At 37.1% G+C, this 12,503-nt stretch overlaps 1 protein-coding gene and 1 pseudogene across 11 annotated transcripts in view; one reads left to right on the top strand and one right to left on the bottom strand.

Annotated features, from left to right (window-relative positions):
* NPAS3 (neuronal PAS domain protein 3) overlaps positions 1 to 12,503 on the top strand; it is an 829,776-nt gene that overhangs the window by 290,684 nt on the left and 526,589 nt on the right. The gene's annotated exons all lie outside the window — the stretch shown is intronic.
* LOC123283681 (U4 spliceosomal RNA) lies at positions 11,354 to 11,521 on the bottom strand (annotated as a pseudogene).

Below are 12,503 nucleotides of genomic sequence, written 5' to 3' on the forward strand. Positions count from 1 at the left end.
TTACTATAGGATTTGCATGTAGATTTATATTTAACCATTTGACGTTTGTCTAAATATTCACGATTTAGGTAAATTTCAATGAATTTAAGTCCCTCAAAAATAAGAAAAAAACCTTATCCATTTGACCATAAAAAATTGGTTTAATAAGCCTTTCATTTAATGATAGAAAAAGTTTCTTTCTCTCTTCTAGGGGGAGAGTATAAATAATTCCACTCATTTGGAATGGATTGTAATTATTTTGATTGATTTTGTTTTCATAAATTATGAATAGTAACAGGACCCAATTTAAATCTAGGAAATGGTGAATTACTAGTAATTCCACTAATTAGATTTTTAAGATCTACCCCAAGTATTATCGACTTCACTTTGCTCTTAATTTTGTGATGAATTAGGGTATAATCCAAGGAGACCCTTTTAAAGCAGATTCATCTTTTTTTGCTTCATACTGGCCATTATAACATTCTTTTTTAGAAAAACACCAACCTGGAGATAAATATGCTCCAATTTCCTATTCCTCAACCTGAATGTATCTGTTAATTTTATTTCCTTCATAATCAAATGCAATTTAATTTGGACTTAAATGTTACTTGATCACCCAATAACCTTGGCTTTACTTTGTCAAACATAATTTTAATGTCAATATTGTTTTTAAGTCAGGCATCCTCTAGATTGTATTTTGAAAGAATGAGTGAAATATGAGGCAAAAACTATGGAAAACTTGGGCTGGATGTCTCTCAGAGGTCATGTAGTCATTGTGCCCATTTTGCAGACAGGAAAGCAGATCCTAGAAGTTCAAGTGAGAAAGAGGATTGAAGGCTCACTTGAATTTGGAGATGGATTCCTCTTCAAGGGAAGTCTCAAACATTAGTTTATATCTCTTGGCTAGAGGTCCTTTCATATGCTCTGTTATCCTGCTGGGCAGTGCCCCCAAACATGACCTTTTTCCTCACACCCACAATCCTATTGAGCTCCACTCCTCCTTCTCCCCAAGAGGTGATCTTCCTCCTTCCATCCCCTCCCAGGGCCTGCGGTGCCAGGCATGGGCTTGCTTAGCTTCCTGCTTCCACGCCTGTGGGTCTATCTCTGTCTGCACTAACCCTCACTTTTTTCCTCAGATGTGGACGAAGGAGCACCCTTACTTCTGTTTTACCACATGGACTCCCGTGGTCTTCAGGCCTTAGGCCTTCTCCCCCAGTTAGTCCCAGTCCTCTGTAACTTCCGCTTTTCTCTCCTCTGACCTTACCCAACCACAGTACTGAACTGGCTCTTTGGGCCTTAAGACAGACCTGAAATATGGAGCTGCTGGTGAAATATTTGTACCCAATGTCTAAGGACTTAAATTTATTCCTTATTTGACTAAAACTGTGTCTGCATACAAGTGTGCTGATGGGATTGCTTTCTGTTGAAATGAATAAAGTATGCCATGGGAGTAGATCAACTTTGAAACTATTAAATGGTATAAGGAATATTTGAGTTCTCAAAACACCTTCTCTCCAGTGCCACTGAATGTGGCTCCATCATTAACTGGTCACTTCAGGGACAGATGCCTTCCTACAATTGAAGAAGTTACTCTCATTTGCATACTCCCAACGATGAAAGTACCATTTCATCTTTTAATAATTTTTTCTTTTAGATTACAAAGGAGAAATGCCACAAATGTTTTTCCAAGGGTAGATTATGTGCCAGAAATCATGAACAAGTCATTTTGTAGCGTATTATGCTTAATTTCATTTTTTAGGGTGCGTTAGGGAGATTATACCTTGGGAACTGTAGCCACGTTTATAGGACTTCCTAATTTCAGCAGCGATATGAATCCTGTTTTGATTGGCACTGCTTGAGAGTAGCAAAGCAAAGAGAGTTGAGAACAATCCACTCAATATTTTATTGTTGCTGCTCTTAAGGTGCTTCGGAAATCAAGAAAGGTAAGCCGCCTGACTTAATCGTGTACCAAGTTCTTGTAAGAAAGTGGTAACAATTTCAAGTAGACATGATGTTATGTTTTAGAAATAACTTTTGTATTTGGCTCTTTGTCCTTTCTGTATGGGTAAAGCTAATTTAGGTGGGACTATGAGGAACTGAAAATAGAAAATTTCTCTAGTGATTGATTAGAATCGCAGTCTATGTTGATGTGAGATGTAGACAGTTAATTACTTTGATGTCGTGAGTATTCGTAGGACTTAACCTGATCAAAAAAAAGGGCATGTGGGCCTCATCTCATCTCATGCCCTAGGCCTTCGTGGATCATCCTCATATTTCCTATCTACCCCGATTATAAATCTTACAACTAAGTCTTTTTTGAATGAAAGAAAATACCTATGTTTCTTTCTTTTAAGCGTCTCTAGCTGTTATATTCAGGAAAGAATTGCCTTCAGTCCAAGATCTGATTTTGCTATCAGTTCATGGTGAATGCTATCTTTCAACCTCCCAGCTCAGAGGTTGAGCGTCATAGTACCTAGTTCAGTCTCTTTTAGACACCAATTCTGATTTTATCTCCTTTCTCTTCATTTTATTTTTTTTCTTTGTAGTAGAGAGTACAATAAAAAGTGCCAATGACCACTCATTCCTAATTTTCCAATTCATAAAATGGTTCTGAAATTAAATTACCCACCAGATCCTTGGCTCACCCATGGACTAGAAACATGGTTCTGACTTACATGATTTTACTTTAAAAAATATCCATAAGTGCTTCTCTTTGTTCCTGCTAGTTCTTAAACAGATGAAATAGGCAAAACGCAAGCATAAATTATAGTCATGCTTAATAGTCACAGTCACCCTGATAATTCATGTTAAGGAGCACAGGTGATAGGCAACACTCATGAATATTTTGGAGGGTAGAAATATTGTAAATATAAATAATATTAAAAAAATTTATTTTTATTCATTTTATTTTTAAAGGGAAGACTCAAACTATATAGTGGGAAGGAAGTAATGAGTAGGTCATGAAACTTTGTCTGTGGACCGGACAGATTGATGGTGCTCGTGACCAATGTTAAAAATACCAACTTTATAGTCAAATAAAACCCAGTTTGACCACAACTATGTATTGATTTTAAAACACAAAGATAAATAATAAGACGTTACTTTTAATTATAAATAAAAAACAAAAAAATGTATAAAAATAAGAAGAAATAGCGACCTAACTAACCACGACACCAAGTGGTGAATCTGTTTGACTCACTTGGTTAGATACAGGAGCAAAAGGGAAGGAAGCACAGAATGGTAAGGGGAGCCTCCACACACAGGGACATAGAGTGACTGAACCAAATGGGCCACCTAGTCTGAAAACCAGAAGCCTATAACATTCACAGTTGTTTTATTGGTCCTAGGAACCTCACAGCATGGCCGTCTTCCATGTGTATAAATTCTTTCTGACTTTCACGTTCTTTATCCCAACCACTGCTTTTCTCCAAAGAGTAACCTTACTTCTTCTTCTTCTTCTTTTTTTTTTTAATGTGACAAGATCGTTAGATCCTTATGTTTCTACCTTGAGAGATTGAACTTAGATTTTTGAACGTCTGGTTGTGATTTGGCGGCATATATTTAAATAAGCTAAACAAATCTTTAAAAGAAGAGACGCTTTCTGCTTGGTCAACTTTTTTCTTTTTTTAAGATCTACCAGAAATCAAGTTTGCCCCTGTTAATCTAAATTGCTGTTCAAGTCCCTGTCTCGCCCTGAAGTTGTGATAAATCTGGCCACACACTTGTATATTGAGCAGCAGGGCTCAGATTAAGTCTCTCTTTTCTCCTATGTTAATTGCTTCTTCAGTTTTCTGCTACTATTCTTTGAATCACTAGCCTTGAACTTTGAGACTCAACATTAACGGATCATTCCCGGTAACATTTAAATTTCCAATTGATATTTTATCTCCATTAAATTTCAGGTTTATTCTTCTCTGTTTCTGACCAGTAAGTTTGTCTTGGCCCTCTTCCTTTCCTGTCTGTACAAAGCAGATATTCATCTAATCTCCTAACCTCTCTCTCCTTCCTTTGTGATCACAGTACTAATCAATTTCCTTTTTTTCTTAGTATTTTTCTTTTCAAAAACCTACAGCTACATTTGCCTGTTCAGTGAAGTTAGCTCATGTTTACTTATAATGATAATCCCATGTCTACATGTGTTCGTGTAGCCCTTTAGAGTTTTCAGAGTGTTTTGAAACCCATTGCTCATTGTTTGTGACCTTCCCAGAGTGGATGGTGTTATTCCCCTTTTAAGCATGAAGAAAATAGTATAAATACATCTGCTGTCATGTCCTCCATACCTTTCCCTGTATTTCTCCTCCCAATTGGAATACCATCCTGCCTTTCTTCTGTTTATCCCAAGTGCTAGCAGTTCTTCAAAAGCCCTGTGAAGTGCCACCTCTTCAGTGAAGGTTTTTCTAGCTATTCTCCATAGCCAGCATTCTTCATTCCTCTTTCTGAAATGGTCTTTTTTTTCTTTTTTTTTGCTGAGGAATATTCACCCTGAGTTAACATCTTTGCCAATCTTCCTCTTTTTGTATATGAACTACCACCACAGCATGGCCACTGACAGACGAGTCGTGTAGGTCCACACCCAGGGAACTGAACCCGGGCCACTGAAGCAGAACGTGCTGAAATTAAGCACTAGGCCACCAGAGCTGGGCCCTTAGTTGGTCATATTTGCTCAATAAAATATTGTGTTAATTGAATTTAATCAAGTGGAATATTTATTTGGAGAAAACCCAGCTCTTTAGGCTTTTGTTTTTAAATTCCCTTGCTCCTTGCTTCATGGGTCTTTTTGGACACTCTCTATAAGCCAGTCTGATTGTCAAATTGGTGTTAGGAATTGGGGACAAAGATTATATTAGGCTCGTTAGACACTTAAACCAACTCTAATCCCTCATGGTAAGATACATCCATTGTAACGTATATTTAAGACAGTAATTCTTCAAAGAAGCAATTGTGCCAGTAAAAAAAAAAAGTTTATTTTTATATGCATACTATTCACAGTTTTAAAGTTGCATTGAAGCATTTTCCTTACTTTAATATTAAGACAAACAGTGGTATTTTGATTCTCCTGGGTATTCAGAATCTAAACCAGGTAAGTAACTGGCAAGTTAACATTTCAGATCATCATCATACCAAGTTTGACATAACAGTTTTATGTGTCAAAGTAATTTTCCTCCAATATTCTTTTTTCCATGTAAGAAGTTAGGTAGTTTTATTTCTATTCTAAAGTAATGGAGTTTTAAATTCAGACATCAATTTATCCTAAAGCAATGCTGGGAAATAGTGGTGGTGTCTATCTTATTTCAGGAAGTCTTGGCTCTTGGGCTTAGCAGCAATCATGAGGAGTTCCTGCTTGCCTTGAGAGCAAGGGGAGAAGTTTTGGAAATGTTCTGTATTTGGTAAAAGGTAAGGAAGCAGAAGGTTCAGCTCATCTGGAGTTGAAAATAAATGACCTGCTAGTAGTTTGACAGAAAGAAAAAGGGTTGACTTTAAAAATGACTCTGTCCTCTGCTTTAAGCCAGATGTATTCCAAAGATATAGGTAAAGAGAACAATTTTTAACAGGCTGAAGAAAGGCAGCTTCCTTTTAGAGAGCAGCATGTGTTAAGGCCTTCATGGTGTTGATATTTCTGCCTCTGCTTTTATTGTCCTAGTTGCTATAATTATAAATTAATCCTAGGAGAAACTTCTTGCCTAATTGTGTGTTGATTGTTTCATAGTTAAATTGTAGAGACACACTGTGCTTCATAAGCCAGGAAATGTAAGTGTGATGAGTACAGTTCCACGTTTTACCCCTTGCTTTAGATTTCCTTCAAGTTCACTATTCAACCAGATGGATTACATGCAGAGCATGATCAAGTTGATTGATTGAGCAGTATGCCAGGACCTGAAAGGTCATATTTTCACCTTGATTCATTGAAATTAGGTAGGCACACAATTTAAGTGATTTCAGTCAAATCATGATGAAATGTTAAAATTGTTACCTTGGACATGTTTAATAACAGTAAAATATTGGCTATTCTCACTTTTCCACAATCATTCAAGGCATTTTCTTACAGATTTATTTTTTAATTTATTGAGATTCATCAACTCAGTGAAAAGGTTCTTTTAACTTATAAAGGAAATATCACAAGAAAACCAAAATCTTCATTTGAAATAACAAAAATAATGGAGTGTGGTTTATTAAAAACTGATTTGAAAGGGTAGCTGGTTTGAGGACTGACATAATCCAGATGAGAGATCTGTTTTTAAAGAAAATAAACCTGAATAGTTCCACTTAATGTTGTATAATATGTTATTTGGGTTACTAATGGCCTGTACACGCACACACACACAGACATACGATTTAATTAGATTTTACCAGAAGAGAGAGGTTTAGTTAGAAGAGTTAGTATCCAAAGGGTCATGGGTGCAATTGGGAAACGGATGAAAGTTGTCTTGTGGAACTCCCTCTGCTGAGCTGCCGTCTTTGTCTCCTCTTTTGTTAGCAAATTCCTTTCACACAAGAAGCACGAAGGATAGAAGGTGCTCAACAAATGCTGCTTCTCCTTTTCCAACCTTCAGCCCCAAGAGTGGCCTGCCTTCATGCTTCCCCACTTCTTGAGGGCTCTCTCCTCTCCTTTCTTGGGGAGTCCCTCAGAAGCCCAGGGTCTTAGGCCTCCAACTACAGTACACAGCCTGGTCCCAAATTCTGTTATTTCTACCTTGTTCCCAGGGTTTGTCTCTGCAAGTTTCTCTCAGTGATTGTTCATATTTCTTGAGTTAATATGGCCAAGAGCCTAGTAGAATGGCAGGCGCAGAATAAGGGTTCTTCTAGCTACCATCATCATCATCATCATCATCATCATCATCACCATCACCATCACCATGACCACCATCACCAATGGAGAGCACTCTCTGGATCTCTGGTGTCTTCCTGGAAACAAGGCCCCTCTCTGCTGTCTACTTAAAAAGAGTTGCTCTCGTGGGGAAATAGTCACCCAAGCCTAGCCCACGGCCAACATCTGTAGGGGACAGGAGGCAACAGGCGCATCTCTAGTTGGATGCAGTTGAACAATTGCACTAACAATTCTGGTTTCTGAACTATCATTCTGTCACTGAACTCTTTGGTCTGGCCTTGTTTCAAAGAACTGTCAAGTAGACATAATAAGTGTGGGACTTGACACTACTTACTTTTCAATTTGGTAATGGTAGTAACTAGTCTGTAGAGTTTTCTTAGGGACTCATATTTTCCTCATTATTTACAATATAGTTTTCTACCTGTGGATGTGGCAATCTCTTTTATGTGGTTACGAATTTACCCTTTTCTGTGATACTCGCTAAGAGCAAGGCATTAAACCTTTTTTTTCCAGTTATAATCGTAGATAAAGTAAAAGCTAACACGTACTATGTCAGGCTCTGTTCTAGGCTCTTTAAGTGTGTTCACTCACTTATTCTCACAGAAGTCCTGGTAGGGAAGCACTATCATTCTACACTCGAGGAAAGTGAGGTACAGAGAGATTCGTCACTCACCCAAGCAAACAGGAGCCAGATCAAGCCTGAGCAGTGCGGCTCTGGAGCCCGAGTTTGGAACCACCATCATCTGCAGCTACCTCGGTATTTTTTTCTACTTGAAATATTTTAATCAGTATTTTAAAAGTAGAACCATATATTAGCTTTCTGATGGTCTGTCATTAGATTATGTTGTTTGACACTCTCAATGATTTCTTTTTTTAATGGCATGTAAGGTACTACATTTGAGAGACATACAGATACACACATGTATTTCCTTAGCCTGTACCTTAAACTAAAGTATGTGTTTCAGAGGCGAGTACTGGGGAATTGTGAGCAGATGTGGCGCCTTTTTTGAGAAGGCATTGCATTTCCCATTCTTGAAGCTCATTTTTGACTCAGTCTGAAATTAGAGGCCTACCTGTCTAAAACAATGTGAAAGGTGAGTTAAATGTACACTTTCCTCCTTTTTATGTCTGATAGACACCAGTGACAGGATATTTTTTTAATTTGTAGATGCCAGGACCATTTCAACAACTTTGAATACCTGTAAATATGAATTTCTGGATCAAAATTGCCCTTTTTTTGGTAGGAGTCTGAAATGGGATCATTCAAACTGAGGGGAGAATTGGTCTAAGTTGTAAGTCCTATACCAGAACCTACCTGTAAGAGTCCTCAAGATTAAGCCAAAAGCAATTTTTCCATCTCAGATATAATTGCATTTCTTTGCTTCAGGAAAATGCAGAGATGAATTAAAACCAATAATTTAAAAAAACTGCAATTTAGGGGCTGGCCCAGTGGTGCAGCGATTAAGTTCACGTTTCGCTTCTCGGCAGCCCGGCAGCCTGGGGTTCGCTGGTTCAGATCCCGGGTGCAGACATGGCACTGCTTGGCAAGCCATGCTGTGGTAGGCGTCCCACATATAAAGTAGAGGAAGATGGGCATGGATGTTAGCTCACGGCCAGTCTTCCTCAGCAAAAAGAGGAGGATTGGCAGCAGATGTTAGCTCAGGGCTAATCTTCCTCAAAAAAACCAAAAGAAACAAAAAAAACTACAATTTAAGGGCTTCCTCCCACATATCTGATATGTTACCATGTGCCTTATGTATGTCTGGCCCAATCACCTCATTTTACAGATGAGATGAGAAAACTGAGGTTGTAGAGGTTAAGTGATTTGATCAAGGTCATTTAGGCACTGCCTGCCCACGGTATGTCTAGACCCTTTATCTCCCCGTCTGATGTGATTTTTCAGGACTCCCCATGGGACTCTCAAATATCTTACAGAACACGGTTAATGGAATCTTAGTAGACCCTTAGCACTTTAGCCACTACAGATATTTGCATTCATATCCTGGGTATTGTCAACACCTCTTATTGATCATCTTTAGAGATAAATATCAGAGGGCTGTTAGGAGAGTTGGTGAGGTTAAAAATTCTCTCTCATTTTTTGTCCAAAAGAGACACATTTGTAATATCTGACTTAGGAAGGCAAAGAATTGTTTGGGATGGGTAATTGCCAGCTTGACATTAGTTATTATGACTTTGTCATTTTTACCCTGTAGTTTATGAAATCTGCTATTGTATATTGCCCAAAGGCTTTAAAAAATCAATGGTTGCATTTTAAAGCATATAGAATAAAATAAATTAAATGCCACAATTCACATTGTATAATTTTAAGACTTTGGGGAATCTGAGCATACCAAGGTCAGGCTATTCCTGGGGTATTGAGAATACTAGAAGATATTGCTTCCAGCTCATTGTACTTTCTATATATTTTATGGTGTGAATTTTACTACTTAAATGTACAAATGAGAATGTATTAAGCGAATATATACAGACAGAATATTTTTGAAATTTAATGCGCTGAGGTGGTATCACCAACATTTAAGGGTCTTGACTTATGAGAGGCCTGTAGACATCTGTTTCCTTTCTGTCATCTCATCAAAATGTAGGAAAGAGAATTAAGAACAGGGAAGAGCTGTATTTGTACGAGTTGAAAGATTTTGTAGGTGCTCCAAATGCTTATGAAATCTCAACCATGAAATTAAGCTTTTTTTATATGCCTTTATAATGTAAGCCAGCATTCTTCTTTATGAAGATAAAATCGAATTTATTGACGTGTTCTTCTGGAGTTTGTCTCACTAAATAAAAATTTTCAAAATAATTTAAGATAGAAACAAGTTAAAATATTCTTTTTATATTTAAATGATTATTTCCCACCGACTAGATTGTAATTGGATTACAGGTTTCCCAAGGCCAAAATCTACACACGCAATTCGTTTTAATGACACAAAACACTGAGCCTAGAGTTGGGCACACACACAGGAGTGCTAATGATGCATATGGAGGTGAAGTGAGAAAACTTGTGTTTTACTCTTCTTGGTCACTCTGCACTCATGGGACCTAAGTCATTCTTATTCCACTTTCTTTCATAGCTGTGAAGAATGGCATTTGTCCATTCAACAAGTTGCATTTTACCTCCTACTGTGTGCCTGAGATTCACATACAAAATTAAAAACGTGATTGTTATGTTCTTTTGATGGTTCTTTTCTCCAGCTGCTCAGTTTCAGAAAGCCTTGGGATAAGAGACTTGCCCAAAGAGATGTGTGTCTTGTGTGAACTTGGCCCAGGTGACTAAACTCCCAGTGACTTTTGTAAATCTAGCCTCTTCTCTTGCTTGTCCATAGGACAAGGGTGCCTGGCCCAGGACTGCGTGCCAGCCATGTGATGATCCCAAGTGTTTGAATCCACTTCCCTCGCTGGTTCTGTTCTTTTCTTGTTTAATGTAATCCTTTTTCCCCAGCTTTATTGCGTTATCATTGACAAATAAAATTGTAAGATATTTAAGCTGCATAATGTAGTCATTTGATATCCATTGTGAAAGGATTCCCCCCATCGAATTAACACATCCGTCACCTCACATATTTACTTTTTTTCTGTGTTTGTGAGAAGAGAACTTTTAAGTTCTATTCTCTTAGAAAATTTCAATTATACGGTAGTTATCAACTATAGTCACCATGTTATACATTAGATCCTCAGACTGTATTCATCTTACAACTGAAAGTTTGTACCCTTTTACCAACTTCTTCCTGTTTCCTCCACTGCCCAGCCTCTGGTAACTCTTTTTCTACTCTGTTTCTATGACTTTGATTTTTTTTTTTTTTTGACATTCTACATATAAGTGATACCAGGCTCTGTCTGGCTTATTTCATTTAGCACAATGCCCTCCAGATTTATCTATATTGTCACCAGTGGGCAGGTTTTTTTCCTTTTTTGAAGACTGAATAGTATTTTGTTTTACATATATATGTGTGTGTGTGTGTGTGTGTGTGTGTGTGTGTGTGTGTGTGTGTATACATACACACCCCACCTCTTCTTTATTCATTCATCTGTTGAGGGCCACAGGCTGTTTCTTTACCTTGGCTATTGTGAATAATGCTGTAACAAACATGAGAGTACAGGTATCTCTTTGAGATAATGGTTTTATTTCCTTTGGATATATACACAGAAGTGGGATCATTGGATCATATGGTAGTTCTATTTTTAGTTTCTTGAGGAACCTCCATACTGTTTTCCATAATGACTGTATCAATTTACATTCCCACCAACAGTGTATGAGTGTTCTCTTTTTTTTCCTATCCTCACCAGCATTTGTTATCTCTTGCCTTTTTGATAATAGCCATCCTAACAGGCGTGAGGTTATTTCTCACTGTGGTTTTGATTTGTATTTCCCTGATGATTGGTGATGTTGAGCACCTTTTCATGTACCTGTTGGCCAACTGTATGTCTGCTTTGGGAAAATGTCTATTCAGGTCCTTGCCTGTTTTTCAGTTGGGTTATTTGGGTTTGTTTGCTTTGAAGTTGTATAAGTTCCTTGTGTATTTTGGATATTAACCTCTTATATGTAGTTTGCAAATATTTTCTCCCATTTGTAGGTTGTCTTTTCATTTTATTGATGGTTTCCTTTGCTACATAGAAGCTTTTTAGTTTGATGCAGTTTTCAATTAGCAATAATCACACCTCGGATAAACCTCATTGGCTATGATACTGCCACTGCGCAAAGCTAGTTTGATGCAGTTTTACTTGGTTATTTTTGCTTTTGTTGCCTTTGTTTTTGGTGTCAAATCCAAAAAATCATCACCAGGACCAATGTCAAAGAGCTTACCCCCTAAGTTTTCTTCTAGGAGTTTTATGGTTTCAGGTATTACATTAGGGTCTTTAATCTATTTTGAGTTGATTTTTGTGTATGGTGTAAAATAATGGTCCAGTTTCATTCTGTTGCATGTGGCTCTCCAGTTTTTCCAGCACAATTTATTGAAGAGACTGTCCTTTCCCCATTGTATATTCTTGATTCCTTTGTCAAAAATTGACTATATGTGTATGGGTTTATTTCTGGACTCTCGATTATGTTCCATTGATCTATGTGTCTGTTTTTATGCCAATACCATACTGTTTGATAACTATAGTTTTGTAGTATAGTTTGAAATCAGGATATGTGATGCTACCAGCTTTGTTCTTCTTTCTCAAGATTGTTTTTGCTATTCTGAGTCTGTCTTGGTTCCACAGAAATTTTAGGATTATTTTTTCAATTTCTGAAGAAAATGTTACTGGAATTTTGATAGGGATTACACTGAATCTACAGAGAGCACTTTGAGTAGTATTGACATTTTAAGAATTTTAATTATTCCAATCCATAACCATGGAACATTTTTCCATTTATATGTGTCTCCTTCCATTTCTTTCATCAATGTCATACTTTTCAGTGTACAGATCTTTCACATCATGGTAAAATTTATTCCTAAGTATTTTATTCTTTTTTATGCTATTGTAAATGGGATGGTTTCTTAATTTCTCTTTGTGATGGTTTGTTATTAATGTATATAAACACAACTGATTTTTGTATATTTATTTTTATATCCTGTAACTTTACTGAATATATTAGTTCTAAAAGTCTTTTGGTGGTGTCTTTAGGTTTTCTATATATAATATCATGTCATCTGAAAATGGATATAGTTTTACTTCTTCATTTTTGATTTTGGATGCCTTT

This window comes from Equus asinus, chromosome 2 (assembly GCF_041296235.1).
Source record: "Equus asinus isolate D_3611 breed Donkey chromosome 2, EquAss-T2T_v2, whole genome shotgun sequence".
In the NCBI taxonomy this organism is placed as follows: Eukaryota; Metazoa; Chordata; class Mammalia; order Perissodactyla; family Equidae; genus Equus; species Equus asinus.